We start from the raw sequence: 19,830 nt of genomic DNA on the forward strand, positions 1-19,830 counted from the left end.
AGATAAAGAGTTCAAAGTAATGATCATAAAACTGTTCACCAAAGTTAGGAGAAGAATGAATGAACACAGTAAGAATTTCAAGAAAGATATATATATCTTTATACATATACATATACATATACATATACATATACATATACATATACATATACATGTATATATATATAGAGAGAGAAACAATCAGAACTTAGGAATACAACACTGAAATGGAAAAACACCAGAGGGAATCAACATCAGACTAGATGACACAGAAGAATTAATCAGTGAGCTAGAAGATAGGATAGAGGAAATTTCCCAGTCGAAACAACAAAAAGCAAACAGAATGAAAATCTGAGGACAGTTTAAGGGACCAATGAAGCAACTTCAAGTGCATAACATTAGTATTATAGGGGTATGAGAAGAAAACAAAAAACAAAAAGGAGAAGAATAGGCACAGAAAACGTATTTGAAGAATAATGGTTGAAAACTTCATTAACCAGACAAAGGAAACAGACATCCAGGTCCAGGAAGCACAGAGAGCACCAAACATGCTGAATCCAAAGAGATCCACACTAAGACACATCATAATTAAAATGTTAAAGATTAAAGAGAAAATCTTAAAAGCCCCAAAAGAAAAACAACTTCCATAAGTCTGTCAGCGGATTTTTCAGCAGAGATTTTGTAAGCCAGAAGGGAGTGGTATGATATATTCAAAGTGAGGAAAGGTGGCGGGGGTGGGGGTGGGGGGGCGGTGAATCAAGAGTCAAAGAACTTCCAAAAAACAAAAGTCCACGACCAGATGGCTTCACAGTTTAAATTTACCAAACATTTAAGATAGAATTAATACCTATACTTCTCAAATTGAAACCAAAAAAGAACATGAATTTCCAAAGCAATCATGAGAAAGAACAAAATTTAAGGTATCACACTCCCTGATTTCAAACTATAATACAAAGCTATAGTAATTAAAACAGTATGTTATGACACAAAAACAGACACATAGATTAATGGAACAGATTAGAGAGCCCAGAAATAAAGGCTTGCTTATATGGTCAATTAATCCAGGACACAGAAAGCAATAATATACAATGGGGAAAAGCCAGTCTTGTCAATAAACGGTGTTTGGAAAAATGAACAGCTACCTGCCCCAAAAATGTAACTAGACCACTTTTTTTTATGCAATATTCAAAAATAAATTCAAAATGTAATAAAGACTTAAATCGAAGACCTGAACATATAAAATTCTTAAAAGAAAACATACAGATTTTTTTACATTGGCCTTAGAAATATATATTTTTTTGGTGGGGAGTGGGGAGGGATATGTTCTTGGGCAAGGATAACAAAAGCAAAACTACACGGGCCTATAAAAAATTTAAAAAAAGCTTTTTTACAGAGAACGAAACTATCAACAAAACATAAAGGCAACTTAGAGAATGGGAGAAGATATTTATGATTGATATATCTGATACAGGGTTAATATGCAAAATAGTACATAAAGAACTCATACAACTCAACATCTAAAAACAATCGATTAAGAAATGGGCAGAAGACCTGAATAGACATTTCTCCAAGGAGACATCCAGATGTTCAACAGACACATGAAAAGATGTTCAACATCACCAATTATCAGGAAAATGCAAATCAAAACCACAATGAGGTATCATGGCACCTCAGAATGGCTATTGTTAAAAAGACAACAAATAACAAGTGCTGGTGAGGATGTGGAGAAAAGGGAACCACTGTGCTAGTTGTTGGGATTGTAAATTGATGCAGCTACAGTATTACATGTTGAATATTAAATAACCGATATTGAATAATTAAATATTAAATAATTAAATATTGAACTACCATATTACCCAGAAATTCTACTTCTGCTCATTTTCACTTCTGGTCATTTATATGAATAAATCGGAAACACTAATTCATGAAGATATGTGCATTCTATGTTTGTTGCAGCATTATTTACAATAGCCAAGATTTTGAAACAACCTAGGTCTGTAAAAAAATAAAATTTTGCCATTTGCCACAACACGGGTGGACCTAGAGGTTGCTGTGCTAAGTAAAATAAGTCAGACAGAAAAAGACAAATATCATATGATTTCACTTATATGTGGAATCTCAAAGTAAACACAAATGAGCGAGCAAAACAATATAGAAAGAGACTTATAGATACAGAGAAACTGATGGCTGCCAGAGGGAAGGGGATGCGGATGGTCGAAAAAGTCAAAAGGGAATTGGGGGTACAAATGTTAAGTTATACAATGAATAAATCACAGGGATATAATGTATAGCACAGTGAATATAGTCAATAATATCATAATAAATTTTTATGGTGACAAATGGTCACTAGACTTATCAGGGTGATCACACCATAAGGCATATAAAGGTCTCATCACTATAGTGTTACCTGAAAATAAAACAATATTTCATGTCAAGTCTAATAAAAAAATTTGTGGTTGAAGTGCTTTGTTGTAAAATTTTAGAAATAATTGTGGCTTCATATTAGATTTATACTCAAATTGGTGGATGGATCTATGGGTAAAACTATGAGTATCAGAAGCATCAGAGTATAAGCACAGCCTCTATCATTCCCAGTATCTTCTTTGAGTTTTAGAATGGTGATTAGATTTCTCTAATATAATTTCAGAGCATTCTGCTTAGTTTCTGATAATAATAAAGCTAGGTTAACATTTATAAGTCCACATAAGCACCTAAATACATCATTACATAGTTTTTAAATTTATTTTTAAATTAGAGTTCACGTACAATATTATGTTAGTTTCAGGTATATAACATAGTGATTAGACATTTATATACCTTACAAAATGGTCACTCCAATAAGTCTAGTAACCATCTATCACCATAAATATTTATTACTATACTATTAACTATATTCCCTGTACATTACATCCCTGTGACTAATTTTATAACAGACAGTTTGTATTTCTTAATCACCTTTACGTTTTTTGCCTATCCCCTACCACCTTCCTTCTGGAAATCATTAGATTGTCCTCTGTATCTGTCAATTTGCTTCTGATTTATTTATTTTGTTTTTAGATTCAGCATATAAGTGAAATCATATGATATGTGTCTTTCTCTGTCTGACTTATTTCACTTAGCATGACATCCTCTAGGCCCATCCATGTCTTTGCATACTTTTTTTAAGGTAACACCCATTTACTTCAATATTTGTATTCGATGTTGGCCATTTTCAGATCTGAGTTATATCTGCCATCATGTCAGGTTTCAATAAGCATGGTTCCTATGAGCTTTTCTCTCACCAATAAAGACAGGATAGCATAGGCTACTGAGCAAAGCTACACAACACATTCTAAGTCAGGAAATGGCTATAAAGCAAAAGATTCTGTGGCTATAATGTGGCCTATTGAACCATGAAATAAATTTCCAGGTGGCTAATATCCCATGTTAGGCTATGTCGAGACGCTAATTCCTAAAAAATACTATAATGCAATGGAAATATCCCCTCTGGCTGATTTTCCTAAAATATTTAGGATTTAAAGAATCCTTTTAGAGTATCACACATTTAAAATCCTTTTAGAGTAGCACACATTTTAAAATGTGATAATTAGTGTAATTAGTAATGATATTTCTTCCTTTTTGATATGAAATTACTTCATTTTTAACTGATGTCTGTAAAGTAATAGTTTTAAGCCATTGGTTTTGAATGTGCCAAACAAAACAAAAATATGATGTGTGGCTATAGGCTATAAAAGTTTGCAAATCAACTCCATTCCATCTGGACTATTTTTGCTTTTGAAAAGAATTTCACCCAAATCTGGAGTTTCTCCGTTGGCACTGATTGTAATAGTTCTGTTTTTTTTTTTTTTTTTTTAAACCAGCTTTGCCTCTGCTTTTTTTCTCATAATATGAAATAGGTGCTACTTTTGTTCTTGTTGGTCTATAGGTCTTCCTCCTATTACATTGTTGAACTTCTCTGGATTGATATTTGATTTTTACTATTTTTTACTTTTTAAAACATATTTCCTATTTCTGCAGTTTATAAAATATTTCATCATGAGATACATTATGGATCTTGTTTAATACCATTGAGATATATATATATATATATATATATATATATATATATATATATAACATTTTTCAACATATCTGACAATACTTAAATATTATGAAGGATAAGTGTTCTTTTACTGATAATTATCTAAATGTAAAGTATTTCTGAAAGAGATATTCTGGATATACCCATATCCAGTTTCTCAGAATCAAAATTATGAATCAGCTAAAAGGGTAAAATACTTCATTTCATATTTATGAACCTATACTTTTTTTCTATTAGTAATTTTTTTTTAAAGTGCCGATCCCCACATCATAATAAAGTATAAAAAAGCCAATTTCACTTTTTTGCCAATGCTCTTTTCCCTCTTCTCTATGTTAAGATGTGCAATAGATTGAAGTGGGCCCCTGCAACAGTCCTAAGCCTCATTAACTCTGAATGCCACTTTAATTGGAGATAGTCTTTAGAGGTAATTAAATTAAAATGAGGTCATCAGGGTGGGCCCTAATCCAATATGACCCTGACCGGTATCCTCATAAAAGGGGGAAATTTGGATACAGACGTGTATAGAGAGACTATGACATGATAAGAAGATACAGAAAATACCACCAACAGTAAACACCAAAGATTGCCAGTAAATCTCCAGAGAAAGGAGCGAGGTGTGGGACTGATTTTCCTTCACAGATTTCAAAAGGAATCGATACTGCTGATACCTTGATCTCAGATATATACCCTCCAGAATTGCTAGACAATACATTTATGTCATTTTAAGTTACCCAGTTTGTGATATTTTGTTACAGAAGCCTAGCATGTGAGTGGATGCCACTCTACTTGAGTGACATTTGTTGCTTGGTACCAGTACACTGTTACCTAAAAATACATTGTTTCTGAAATAAATACTATTGAGAGCTGACACACTCCTCTTTAAAACAATAAAAGAATTACTCATAAGCCAACTATCAGTTTATATTTACCTAGGGAATGACTTAAAATTCAATGTATGCATTCGTAGCAAAGTGACTTTTCTATGACTGAATCAGACCTTGAGTATTTTTGAATACTGAAGATGAGAGATGTTTTTCCACTTCTAAACAGCTGTTTCCCAAGAGTTCAATTGGTAGTTTTGAGCTATTTTTCTTACTTGATTGTTTGTTTGCTGGAAGTGAAATGAAGGGTCCTGATTAAAGATAAAAAGTAAGAAGACGCCACAATAAAAAAGGAAGGAAAAAAATGTATAAAACACAAGAAGTGGATACAGACAGGATGAGGATGAGGAATATAAGAAGTAATGAGAGGCAAAAGAGCAGTCGCTGAGATAATGGAGGAAATGTGACTAAGGCCTCTTCACTGCCCCAAAGAAACAAAGGGCATGATGAATCTAACGGTGCTGCTTCGAAGGGCAATTTTTCAGTGGCTCTGCTTGGGAACACAGTGGCGTGTGCAAGCAGTCATTATCTCCATTCCAGATCAACAGACAAGATGACTCAGGCACCCAGAGTGTTGGGAGCTTATACTAGGAGCAGCGAGGGACAGTAGCCTTCATATTGCCCATTGTGTTTGTATGGAACGACAGAGGAGCAGAGATAGCACACAGCAGGCACTAGGCACAGGCACCCTACGACTCCCTGAAAGAAATGAAGCTGTGTGGCCTGGAGACAGAATCAGGTACATAATCAGCAAGGCTCAGTGCGACACAAAAACGCAAGGCCTCTTGTGGAAAAAAATAAGTTACAAGATAGTAAGAGCATAATTTCAACCCAAAGACGTGGCGCTGCTGAGCATGGGTCTCCCACAATTGTGTATGTCACAGGCCTATAAAGCCTGCCTTTTGTGGATAGGACACATGGATAGCAGATAGGGGCTAGGAATTGATATGGTATAATATTACTGACATAACGAGATTATGGTTAAACATCACACCAATTTCCAGTCATGCTTCATTTTAGTCAGAAGCATAGCTATTTGCAAGTTTAAAATTTTAGTTTTCTGTTTCTTAACTGCCTTAAAAAACTAAAATGGTGAAGATGATCAGAGCATCCCTCTCGATAATATATTTTAATTATCAAACAAATAAATAACTCACTATTTTGAGAGTTTATTTTTTCATTTCTTCATTAAAATGCCTACTTAATCAAGAAGTGTTTTCTAAATTCTATCTGAATTATATGCATGAAGTTGAAATATCTTCCTAATTTACACGTGGCACATATTATTTCTGATTAGCAACATTACAAAGTTGGTAATATTTTCATTTTAGATTAAGCAAATAGACATCAATTTTTTTTTTTAATCTTAGCTTGAATTTACCGTTCTTCATGACTTTAATTTCTAAACAGTAGTTGATTAGTCTTATTTGAAGTATGAATATATACTAGCCAGGCAGTCTGTATATACAGAAATTCTCAACACTGTCTACTTGTTCAGAGATTCAGGATACTTATGTTGGTTTTTGCTTAGTTCAATTCCTATTAGAATTCCCTAAAATATATTTAAATCTTTCCTATCAAACCATGTACCTGCTTTTCTTGCCTTCGCAACTGCATATAACAGACAACTTCATACATTGTTTCTCTTTTATGCTTCTTATTGGAATAATTTACATTCACACACCTGACATTTCCCATCATTTCATATCCATATTCATACAACTTCTAAATAAGAAATTAACTTGGAATTGATTATGCATTGTTATAATTAAATTTGGAAGATTATTTTTGTTATCTACTTCATGGACCCTTTTTCAATTAAAGGGTAAGGTAAATTAAAATTTACTTAAAGTATGTTAAAAATACAATAAGTCCTCACTTAATGTCATTAATATTAATAGGTTCTTGGAAACACTAACGTTATGTGAAATGACATAACTAAACTAATTTTACCATAGGCTAATTACTATAAACAAGAGTTAAGTTCCACCGTACATTTCTGGTCACAAAAATGTCACCAAACTTCTAAATAAAGACCCAAAACACGTCTAATACTAAACATTGAAGTAAATGTGAGCTATACATTCATTTAAGAAAGATGGAAAAAAAAAGAAGATAATTTTTTCCAACCCCTTCCTTACTCCAGTTCCGGAATGCGGTGGCCAGAGCCGATCCCAGCAGCTCAGGGCACAAGGTGGGACCCACTGTGGACAGAATTCCTTTCCATCTTAGGGTGCACCCACACACACCCACACTCACTCAGACCGGGACAATTTAGACACACCAATTCAACTCACATGCACATCTTTGGGATGTACTAAGAAACCAAAATACCTGGAGAAAACAAGCAGACTTGGGGAGAACATGAAAACTCCACACACACAGTGGCCCTGGATGGGAATCTACTTTTCTTTTACTCATCAACTTTATAATTAAAAAATGAGGGCACATAATTATTTTCTTACAGATGTTGCAAAGTGCCCTCAAATCACGTTCTTCCATAACCCAAAGGTTTCCTTGTCTGAATTCTACCTAGTTTCCTTGAAAGTGTTCTTCCTCTTGGGAACACTTGTGTAAACTTTCTAAATCCACGTTTTATCACATAGATCAAATGAAAAATAGACTAAGAAACTCAGAAATCCATTTCCCTTTCTCTTGCCCAATATTACCTTAATTATATTTTTCTATTTTTTTTCGTTCTTTCAATTATTTCTCCATTAGCATTTTCATACTCTTTCTCTGGATCTCCCTGCTTAAATTTCTTTTATTATCTCATAGGCCTTTTTGCTTATCCTCAGGCCAGTTGTTTTCTTCTTAGAATAGGGATGTAATATACTGATAAAGAATTCTTGATCTAAACTGACCTTTGAATACCTGCCTGATGTTCTGCTGATTGCATCGGGGCTTGTTGCTTAAAGGGGTAAACTTTTATCAACAAATGGTATATGTGATGGTTAATTTTATGTGTAATTTGACTGGGCCACAGGATTCAACTATTATTCTGGATTTGTCTGTGAGGGTGTTTCTGGGTGAGATTAATCTTTGAATCAGTAGACTGAGTAAAGCAAGATTACCCTCCCTGGTGTGGGTGGGCCCCATCTAATCAGTGCAAGGACTGACCAGAACTATAAGAATGAGCCTCCCTGAGGAAGATATAACTCCTCCAGCCTGACTTCCTTAGATCTGGGACCTCACTTTTTCCTGACTTTTGGACTCAAACGGGAGCATCAGCTCAGACTCCTCCTATTCTCCCTCCTTCCAACATTTGGACTGTAACAACCCAATGAGTTCTGACACTCAGGCCTTCAGACTCAGACTGGAGTCTGCACCATTGGTCTCCTGGGGCTCCAGCTTGCTGTCTCACTCTGCAGATCTTGGGACTTACCAGCCTCCATAATTGGGTGAGCCAATTCCTTGTAATTGACCCCCCCCCCCTTTCTCTCTCTCCATATATATATCCTATTGTTCTATTTCTCTGGAGAACCATGACTAACACAGGGTATAAAAATGTATGTTATTAATAAATTGGTGTTAATCATTATAATACTGTGTGTGTGTGTGTGTGCGTGTGTGTGTGTGTGTGTGTGTGTGTCTGTATGGGTATAAACTCAATATAATATTATTTTGATTAAAAAAAAACCACGTGTTTTACATGACCAGCTTAAAAAACACATAATTCTTGTTTCTTTCTTTATTTTAGTAAATTATCTGATTGATTAAATTACGAAATCATAGTGCAGCTGTTTATATAAAGGCAACCATGATACACTTTTTTTGTGATATATCTTTAATCTTTACAAAAATAGGAAAATTCTACATATAAAAAATATCTCAAGAAGCAGAAAAAAAATAAGACTTCAGCAGCTATACTTCGAAAATATGCTTTTGAAGGCAGTGTGGAGGTTCCTTAAAAAATTAAGAATAGATTTACCATATGACCCAGCAGTCCCTCTCCTGAGTATCTACCCAAACAATCTGAAAACATTTATCTGTAAAGATGTATGTGCTCCAACGGATGCCCATTGCAGCTTTATTTATGGTGGCCAAGACATGGAAACAACCAAAGTGTCCTTCAGTAGATGATTGGATAAAGAAGATGTGGTATATGTACATGTACACAATGGAGTCCTATCGGCCCTAAGAAAAGATGAAATAGTGCCATTTGAGACAACATGGATGGATCTTGAGATTATTATGCTAACCAAAATTAGTCAGACAGAAAAAGTTGAGAACCATGTGATTTCACTCATATGTAGGATATAAACTTAAAAGCAAAAAAGGAACAAGACAAACAAAGAAAGAAACAAAAACTCATAGACACAAACAATAGTTTAGTGTTTACCAGAGGGTAAGGGGGGAGGAGGGTGGTAGATGAGGGTAAAGGGGATCAAATATATGGTGATGGAGGAAGAAAGGATTCTGGGTGGTGAACACACAATGTGATATATAGATGATGTATTACAGAATTGTGCACTTGAAACCTATGTAACTCTACTAATCATTGTCACCCCAATAAACTTTAATTTTAAAAAATAAATAAAAGCATATAATTTTTGACAATAGCAAGAGTAAAAATGAATAGTTATAGTATAGCAATTAGTTTGTTTTAATGAATTAATTTTTGTCAAGACTATACATAATGGATAAAATTATATGGAAATTAATGGTTCTAAATTTTTTTAAAAAATGCCTCTAATTATTTTGGTATTCTGGTATATAAATTGAATATTTTTGCTGTACTCCTCTTTACATAAATAAGATAGATTGATCAGGAAATAATTTTAAGATTTGCAAGTTTTTGCCAAAGCAATGCAGATGCTATTTCTACAGAATTTTGAGAACTTGAATCAAGGAATTTTAAAATAAAACTAAACATAATGTGTTGTGTATTTTTCAGGTTGTCAGTGAGAAAGTCTCATATGCTAAAATCTAACTTTTCACTTGTATTTCTAATCTCAGTTGTTCCCTGCTTATGAAAACTCATATTCTACTATAAAAGGAAATTAAATTAGTTCAGCACAATTAGCCCTTCACAGAGTCAGCTGGATTATACACAGTGATTTTCCAATTTAAGTGATTCAGCATTATGCCTTTAGTGACTTCAAGTAATCCCCAGGCACAAGTATTTTGCTCACCACTTAGTAATTTATAGATTTATCATTTTCTGTTTCCTAAGATTTTAAAATCCTTTTTCTGCTAGCAACATTTATTATTTTTTATAACCATGGTAGTTCAGTTTCCTTTGGATATTTACTATTGTTCAAGTGATGGTATTCTTAGTGATGACTGCTAAATTTTATTTATTTTTCATTTGAATCTTCTGTTCATTCCTGAAATTTGTCCATATTGGATTTTACAACTGTGACCACAGGAGTTTTTTCAGTAAAGACTGTAAATTTCAATATGAAATAGTAATGGCACTATATACCACGGGCTTAATTAAACATTAAACGGATAGTCATTAAGCCATTGGTATTTAACGGATATTCATTAAGCCCTTGATATATATATATATACACACACATACCAAATATATATGGAGAGAGACAGAGAGAGAGAGAGAAAATGTATACACGTTTTAAGAAAGGAAAAAACTGTATTAAATTACGCTGATGGTAACCACTTGGAGCACCTCTTGTAATTGCTGAAGTCAAATGTGACTTGTATTCATCTTTTGTTATTGGTATATATTGAATATTATGATTTCTTTTTGTTTCAATTCATAATTTTATTACTAAACGTCTAGACACTGGAGCTAGACACTGATAAAATTTCAAGTAACAAAAATAACATAAACCTGACAGTATAATCAGGGAGATTTCATAAATATCACCCAATAAAACATTTATTTAAAAGTTAAAAAATTTTATAGCATTGTATTCACTGATGATAGGATTCCTAAATGGAAAGTAAGTAGTATACTGAGAAACCAAAATTGTACAAATGTATTAAAATGGCATTTGAGAAATTTTAATACAGTTTTCCTTTCTTAAAATGTGTATACATTTTTTTGGCACCCTCTGTATATATAACACCTTAATTATTAACATATTAAATTCCATAAAGTAAGACAGACTTAATTGTTCCTCCTGCTATGTACTCATTGCATAATTTTTAGAATTAGTGTCTATCTTACCATTGCATGAACTTCCTGTAAGCAAGTCCTATGTATTTTTTTTTTATCTTTTATTCATTGCAAAAGGACCAGCATCAGAGATGAACAAAAATACTAATTTAATAAAAGGAAACCATTATTTTCATTTTTGTGTATATGGAGAATTGTCTCAGCAGAACATTTCCAAGACATTCATGTTCCAAGTGAGGCTTTTTCAGAGCTTGCATCACCACCTTCTTTTATTTGTCCCATATCTTTTTGAAAATGGTCCTAAGCTGATCAAGAGAATTATTCATTACTGAGGACTGATATCAAATAATCTAGTTATAAAATTAAGAAAACATTTTTAGAGAGTAAACTAGGGGGTAAACTACCATTTTCCCATCAGACAAAAATGAGTGTTCTTAAATGAATAACAGGAAAGGAATATTCCACGCAATGCTAAGTGGGGTCAAATGACAACAATAGGTCAATGACTCTTAGCTTATCTCACACACACACACACACACACACACACACACCCTCCAAGAACACATAGAAATTCTGGAAAAAATATAACAAATTTTCATTTAAATGCACACATGAGCTTTTAAGAAAGAAAGATACAAAAGGTGCTAGAAAAAAAATAGGAAAGTGAAAATCAAATTGCAAGAGTCAAACCTAACACTTCACATTTCGTAACCTATGTTGCCAACGTGAAGCAGGAGATAGACCCTTGAGCTTGTAAAAACTGGTTTATATTTATGATGACTGCAAAATATCTGCGTGCTCAGTGGGCTGTACCCTTAGTGAAAGTCTGACTAGGAACATTGGAGCAAGAAGAAAACAAGGCAAATGTGTCTGATTTATTTTGGGGGATTGGGAAAATCTCTGAAAACACATAATATTAGCCACAAGTCCACCAGGGTAGGTTTTAAGTATGCAATATCTGTGCTATAGGGAAACCCAGGGAAAGGTATTAAGATAAAATTTGTCTCTGGCCATATATATTGCTAAGGCCCCAGGTAGATTCAAAAGCAAAATCTTTCCAGATGTATATACTCTAAGATGTAGCCCACAGATTGCATTGCTGTCAACCTCCTGTCCAAGCTGTTGGTTGTATAGATTGAAAAGGTAACGTTTATATTTCTCAAACTTCCTGTGGAATTGGCTGAAATTTATGTTGCAACTTCATTGTACTTTAATTTCTTCCTCTGCTTCATCGTGCTTCCATCATTACTTAAAGATAATTTTACTAAGAAAATATCCCAATTGGACACATGAACCAAAACCTCTATCCCTGCTTCTGTTTCCAGGAAACGAACTTAAGACAGATACTATAGCAGGCAGAAAACAGAAATGATTCTTGTTATTTCAAGCACAGATACTTAGACATAGGTTTTAGAACTTACAAAATAATCAGAAGGTCTGGAGTAATAAAAGTCTGAACAACTGGATTATTAAATCCAGGAACACCGACCGCAGTTAAAATCTTAAAGTCCATTCTTGGGACACAGTTCTTCATGGGTTTCTGATATTTCTGCACATTCAGTGAGCGAGACACAAACTGCCTTCTTTTTCTGAACTCTCTCTTTGTATAGTGCAGTTTTGGAATTTAGAGATACTGTGTCTCTCCAGAGTAGAGGGCAGGATTTGATAAGTTGATAACTTATTCCACAAAAATGTGGACAACCTGTTGGGAGTAAATTCTGAGAGTAACAGACTAGATAAGAAAGACAATGACTAGATTACACCATATTTTTCAACATGGGTGTGATTATGAGTATTTGAGTTTATTAGGCTAGTTTCAGAATATGACAGTTGATTCTTTTGCTTGATTTACTGACCAAAATTAGAATACTCAGTAGTACCCTATATTAATGTTGAGAGTCCTAAATTCCTTGATATAGAACAAAAATATTAGAATAGAATAGTTAGAATAGACTTATGTTTAACTACATACTCAGGCTCTTTAATGATGTCCCTTGAAACACCCAGTGTCTTTATAAAGGCACTGGTGAGTTGCTCACTGGCACTCTTGAAAAGTACCTATGGTTATGCCAACAGCAGAGAGCAACTCTAAATTCCTGATGTGGCACTTGTACCTAAAAAGACTAGCCAATTACCTGTGGCAGGTCAATGACATTAGTCACATTGTACCAGGGAGTTGGTAGGTATTTTTAACACTAGAATGGAGAATAATCTGGTATGGACTTACCTTTTCTATCGACGATATTTCTGATATTGTCACCTTCTTTAGATTCACCAAACGCTTTATTTACTGTTATATCTCCCAAACAATACTGCTTCTGGACTAAATAACTCATTCTCATGTAAGATAAGTGATCAACATCTCTATAAAATTCACTGGTCTTATCACAAATCCCAATACACAGAAGCAGCTAGATTTACAGATAAGTAGAATAGTGTATTTTATTGAATAGTTAGTTATGTTGCCAGCTACTACATAAGAACATTTGCTTGTGAATTGATGGTACAAGATGAGATAGATACTATATAATGGTAAGCAATAGACAACGCTGTTCTCCCATATCCCAGAATACCAGGGAACAAAGGGATGAAAGTGGGAGAAGTATTTATCACTATTTCACTTAATAAGTTACTCTCAAATTTTTGCTCACTCATTCTCCAACTTCGAGTTCTGCTACTTCAGTATTCAAGGGAGAAATGCTCCGATTATGAAAAAAAAATTCTTCCATTGAATTGGATGTTTAAATTGCCACTTGACAATGATATATTTTCATGCAATTGAAACAAGAAGAAAATTAGGAGACTAATTATGAGTATCAAACAAACAGGATTACAAGCACAAGGCATTTTTTTGAACTCAAAAGATCCTTTGGACTAATTCATAATATTTTCACATGCATTGGTAAATACTGATGGAAGGATGTAGCACCCTGATACAGAAGGGAAAAAAAAGAAGGAAGGAAGGAAGGAAGGAAGGAAGGAAGGAAGGAAGGAGGGAGGGAAGGAGAAGGGAAGGGAAGGGAAGGGAAGGGAAGGGAAGGGAAGGGAAGGGAAGGGAAGGGAAGGGAAGGGAAGGGAAGGGAAGGAAGGAAGGAAGGAAGGAAGGAAGGAAGGAAGGAAGGAAGGGAAAGAAGGAAGGAAGGAAGGAAGGAAGGAAGGAAGGAAGGAAGGAAGGAAGGAAAGGAAAGAAGGAAGGAAGGAAAAGGAGAAAAGAAAGAAAGACTCAGGAACTCCAGAAATGTGAGCCCACACTAATGGGAAAACAGCAATGACTACAAAATTCTAATGGATGAGGTATTGTCAAAAGATCCAGAAAACATAAAATATTGGAGGGGGGTGTTAAAAACACCAACTATGATGCTATGATCAGTTGAGGATTACAGACTATAGAAAATATGTGTATTTTCTACCTTTCTCTATTCTATACCTACTATAAATAACAGCCAACTTTCCCTCATATGAATCAATGCACCTTTTTTTCCTACATTTTTACACAAGATATTGTAGGTGGTGGTTAACTTTGTAATTTAGCTTTCAGGATAGAACATACCAAGTTGCGATTATGATTGAAGTAGTACAATGAACATCATCCCAAGATGCACCCCATGATTAATAGAACTCAGCGTGTCTCCTTCTGGGTATATAGACTTGTTTTAAGAGAGGTAGTCGCATTACAGTTTAGGGAAGATGACTCCTGGAGATGGAGAGGAGACGAGGGTAGGAATGGAGAGAGGGTTCTTAGATACATACGTGTGTGTGTTTGCTTGTTTGTTTTTGTTTGTTTGTTTTTCAGAAATATGAAACAGACCTGGAAAAATGTCAGTGTCTCTTTAAGTGATTAGGAGCAGTTTCTATTATAGATTTTCTACTATTACATGTATTTAAAAGTATTAAAAATACAATAAAAATAAAAATATAATAAGGATGGAGTCATATTTATGTGCCCCTAAACTTGCATATGTAAATATTTGGATATGGTGCAATCACCACTGAATTGGTGGATTACTGTACATTTTTCAGCATTGGAGCAGAGTGACTTCAAAGCACTTGAATTTCCAAAGAGAAAAATTATACGAATGAGAATGGCAGCAGAATTTATGAAAGATCAATTCATGTAAGGAAAATAAAAGAACAGAAGGAAAAAATACCTAATAAGAACACTCAATACAATCATATTGGGAAGAGCTCTTAATTAAGACCATAAAGAATACCTCGGACTTGATGTAATGCTAGTGTGCAGGTAGGAGCAGCGAGAAATCAGTGTTGGTTTTAGGAACACAATAGATTGGCTTGAGGGATGAATTATAGTGTACATTTTAAGAAAATAACAATTAATGGGTTATAGCAGACCAAAAATGATATGAATTGATGGAAAAGGTAATGTGTACATTCCTGAAGACATCATGCCTTTGTCCAAAGTAAAACGACACAAATTGCAATCATGTAAACCATACCACGTCCCCAATGTGATATTTTTTTTGTGCTGCTCCCCATGAACCTTTAAATACTCTATCTTGTTTATTACTCACTAAGCAACATCTCCTGAAACAAACTAGTACTGAGATTATTTATGTGTGTCAGGTTCCCATGACCCTTCAGGTATAATTTATTTCAGTAATCTTCAGGGATAATTTCACTTACATTTTTCATTATATTTATATTTTATGGCAAATTGTGTAAGGATTTACTCTGAATATATTTAATGCCTGCCTAATATCAGCATGGGTAATTAACTCACATACTGCAGGGCACAAGCTGATTGCTAGAGGGTTTTAAGGAGGTATATTCCCTCCGCGTACAAAACTGCATAATGACAAATTAAAAGATAATTTTGTTGAGAATCTGCTGTCTATTATTCTATAGGAACTGAAGTAAGGCACCAATCTAGAAAATGCTACAGAAGAGGTTCATTCTAAATACTATAGACTGGTATTTTCTCTAAAATTAATTATAAAACAATCCATTTTCAAAATTCAACTATTTTCTCATGTGATGTATTTCATTCCCTTATCTTGTATCTAAACCATTACTTTTTAGTTTCAGTATCAATATTTTAAAATTGAATAGAAACAAAATCCTCCATCTTTCGAAATTTTCATGTGTCCTGTTTTTAATGGAAGTTTTTAATGTGAATTTGAAAAACTATGCAGTGGATTAAATAAAGGAGTTTCTAAAGCACAATTTGTTTAACTGAGAGTTCTAAATAAATCAACTAAAAGGCCCTAGGATATTTAAACTGCCAAAATTTGAAAACATTGTGAACTAAATGTAAATAAACCTTGCTGTTTAGACAAAATTATTCTGTGCAAATCATGTCCATGATATTTATATTTTTTTCAAAAAAATATTAGAATTTCAAGACTGAACTATAACATAGGTTGAGTAAGTTAGAAAGTTAATTTTGGAGCATATTTTTAACCCTGCCCTCTAAGTAATCTTCACTTTATGAAGCATTCTAATTTTTTAAAATATGAATATGTAGTTGTTCCTATCTTTTGCCCACATCTCAAGCACCAGTAATATTGGAGCTCACACCAAATCAGAGTTTTCTTGGGTCAGTGGCACCAAAATGCTTTTCACAAGGAAATTTTCCAGTAGAGTAGATCACAAGTGACATAATATAATGGATCACATTGAAACTGGGAGTTCAAAAGGCCACTGGGGGAAGGCCCTGTGCTAGTACAACAGATCAGAGGCACATATCCAGTCAGAACTATTTAATTCTCATTTATTTCTGGCCTGTCATTTGGTTAGTCAAGAGCCAATTTGGAAATTGATACTCCCTGTCAGTGGACAGAACCCAGATAAACAATATCTGGACAATAAAACACAGCTAATCTTGTGTTTTTGCCCCACCAAAGGCAAAACAAATCTCACGCTTTTCTCAGGGGCATCAGGCAATAGAAAATTTGTTACAGTCTTCCTTTATTTCTAAGGAGGTCAATGCAAAAAATATCTCATTTATTATTTTACAACACCATGGAGCTAATATAATAATTTGGTAAACAAGGGCTCATTTTTAGTGTGGAATCTTGTCATCTGTCGATGATGTAAACTAGAAAAAGTACACAATATGAAAATAGAACTATGAAAAAAATTACTTAAGCCTTCCTCTCTCTCTCTCTCTCTCTTTCTCTCTCTCTCTCTCTCTCTCTCTCTCTCTCTCTCTCTCTACACACACACACACACACACACACACACACACACACACACACACATTTTCTTAGGTAGATGGATTTACAGGAATACACTTCAAAGATTTCTAAACAGAGTTCAGTAACCAATAAGCAGCCCTTCGTCCTAATGGCACAGCATTTCAAAAAGTGGCCACTATAGTCTGCAACATTATTTTGAGCTTAGACTATTTTATATAATTTGAATTAATTCCAACATTTAAAAATTGAGGTATTTCACATCAAAATAAAATAAATGAATTATTTTAATACTATTGGCATTATCTGGTTTTTAAAAGTTGACAGTTAAGAAGTTAAATCCATGGCTCAGCTGTGGAGTCACCTGGTTCTGGGTCCTTTATCAATGTTTATCTCTAATCTCCTTTCCAATCTCTACTATAGTAGTTGGAGAATAAGTTTTCTACTTTCATTTGAGTTGATTTTGAAAATGTGCATTTTTCTAGGATATCAATTTTGTCTAAATTTTCAAATTGTCGCCACTGAATTGCTGCAAGAATTGCTTGTGATTCTTTTCATTTCTCCTGATATCTCCTATGATTGTTCACATATTTTATTGGACAGGCTTAATAAATAGTATATATTTCATTAGTAAGTTAAAGAAACAGCTTTTGAATATATTTACCCATTCCAATAATTTCTCTAGCGCATTAATTTTTGCCTTTTCATGTTCATTATTCCTAATTTTATTAGATTTATTCTTTGTCCAGTATGAAGATAAGTAATTAAGTTTTTTATATTTTCAAATTCTGTAATAAAGAATGTGTTAATGCTATCTCTTCTCCTCTAAGTAATCTAGTTTATTATGATACTCATCAGATCTAATGCATTCAATTATGTCACTTATTTAGTTCCCAGAATCCTTTGAATTCGCAACGCCAGAACATCAACACATTAACTTTGGGGACTCATGGGTCACAGCATATTAAATACGTAAATCTATATAATTTAATTCCAGAGTCATATTAAATTTAATACCTACTGGAGGCCAGGACCCATAGTACTTGTCTTTCTCTCTCTCTCTCTCTCTCTCTCTCTCTCTCTCTCTCTCTCTCTCTCTCTCTCTCTCTCTCCCTCCCTCCCTTCCTCCCTCCCTCCTTTCCTTCCTTCTTTCCCTCCTTCCTTCCTTTTTGAGACAAGATGAAATGTACTTTCACATGTTCAACTTCATGTGACATCTAAACACACTAAAAAACTAACCATTGAAGTAATGCTTCAGTACATACTGCAAAGTAAATCGATATCAAATACAAAGTTAAATGGTAATTTTAGTCACCACATAGTGATGTTTTTATAAGCTTGGTAAATGGGTGATAGCAGCAAAACTGCTTCCAGTTTTTTGTGTTTGCTCAAAGGCAAGTGTTTTGTCTTTTTTTGGAAAAGAACTTATAATAAGAATATTCATGTCAGAGATAATATATTATTTTATCCCATTTTAAACTTGAACAAAATGGGTATACATGATCTTTTGCGATACTGAATTAAAGTAGTTCTATTGAAAACAGGCAGACAACATATGCTTACTAACATTTACTTGATGATTGTCTTATATTTAATGGCTAAGCAAGTATAATGAAAGTCTTTAAAATATTGAAATCATAAAAACATGAATCAACTGTCATTACCACACGACATACTCTAATTCTCTCAGGGATGAGTGTTATGTACATCACATCATCAAAGCACAATAAAAAAACTGAGATAGTGCAGCTTTAGATATAAAATATTATCTCCTTTAAGAGCACAGAGTATGCTGTCAGATAAACATGTGTTTTCATTCGACTAGCCTGTGTAATATAGAAGCATTTTTTTCATAGGAATTAGTGAGTGAATACAGAAAAAAAATCACATCTTTTTAGAAGAAATATCCTTCCTGGAAAACAAAATTGTCAACTAAAAATAAAGGAGAACCAATAGGATAATCCAAGAGAAAAATCAATTAAAAATTAATTACAAGAATCTAAATAATCTTTATATACTTTATCAAGGAATAATTTAAATATTATCAAGACAGACTAATTTATAAACATTAGACTGTTTAGAAATCAACTTAACAAAATATGTATCACCAGCATCGGGAGAACTATGAAACATCACTAAGAGATATATAGATGAAAATCAATTGAGAGATTTTGCCTCTTCATGGAAAAAGTTAAAAATCATTATTAGTCTCAAAGTAAAACTGATGAACATGAATGTCAGCAAATATTTAATGTAAAAACAAGTAATTTTAATGCAATACATCAATAAATGTATTTAACCCAATTTTTCTAAAGCATTCATAAAACAAGTGTCAATAGGTAGAAAGAATTCAGGAAAAGTTAACTATAACCAGGGAGATGTATGCCCACTCAAATATGAAAGTATATAATAAAGCTATAGTAAGTGAAACTGGTGCACTAATGCCAGATTGAGCATATCCATCAATAGTACACATTATAAATCATAGACACAGAGTTTTTCAGGGCTGATTGTTAACTGATAAATGTTAATTGATACATACAACAGATTTTCTGATTGGCCAATGCCCATATCATGTTTATTGTTAAATATTTAAAATATCATGTCATGAATTCATACTTAGCTAGTAATTTATCACTGAGTAGCATTTAA

General features: G+C 33.6%; 1 protein-coding gene across 5 annotated transcripts in view; it reads right to left on the minus strand.

Moving 5' to 3' along the window:
* The window catches only part of FSTL5 (follistatin like 5), a 639,519-nt gene that overhangs the window by 546,402 nt on the left and 73,287 nt on the right, over positions 1-19,830 (minus strand). The window lies entirely within an intron of this gene.

This window comes from Rhinolophus sinicus, chromosome 15 (assembly GCF_057876585.1).
Source record: "Rhinolophus sinicus isolate RSI-liver-muscle chromosome 15, RSI-T2T, whole genome shotgun sequence".
In the NCBI taxonomy this organism is placed as follows: domain Eukaryota; kingdom Metazoa; phylum Chordata; class Mammalia; order Chiroptera; family Rhinolophidae; genus Rhinolophus; species Rhinolophus sinicus.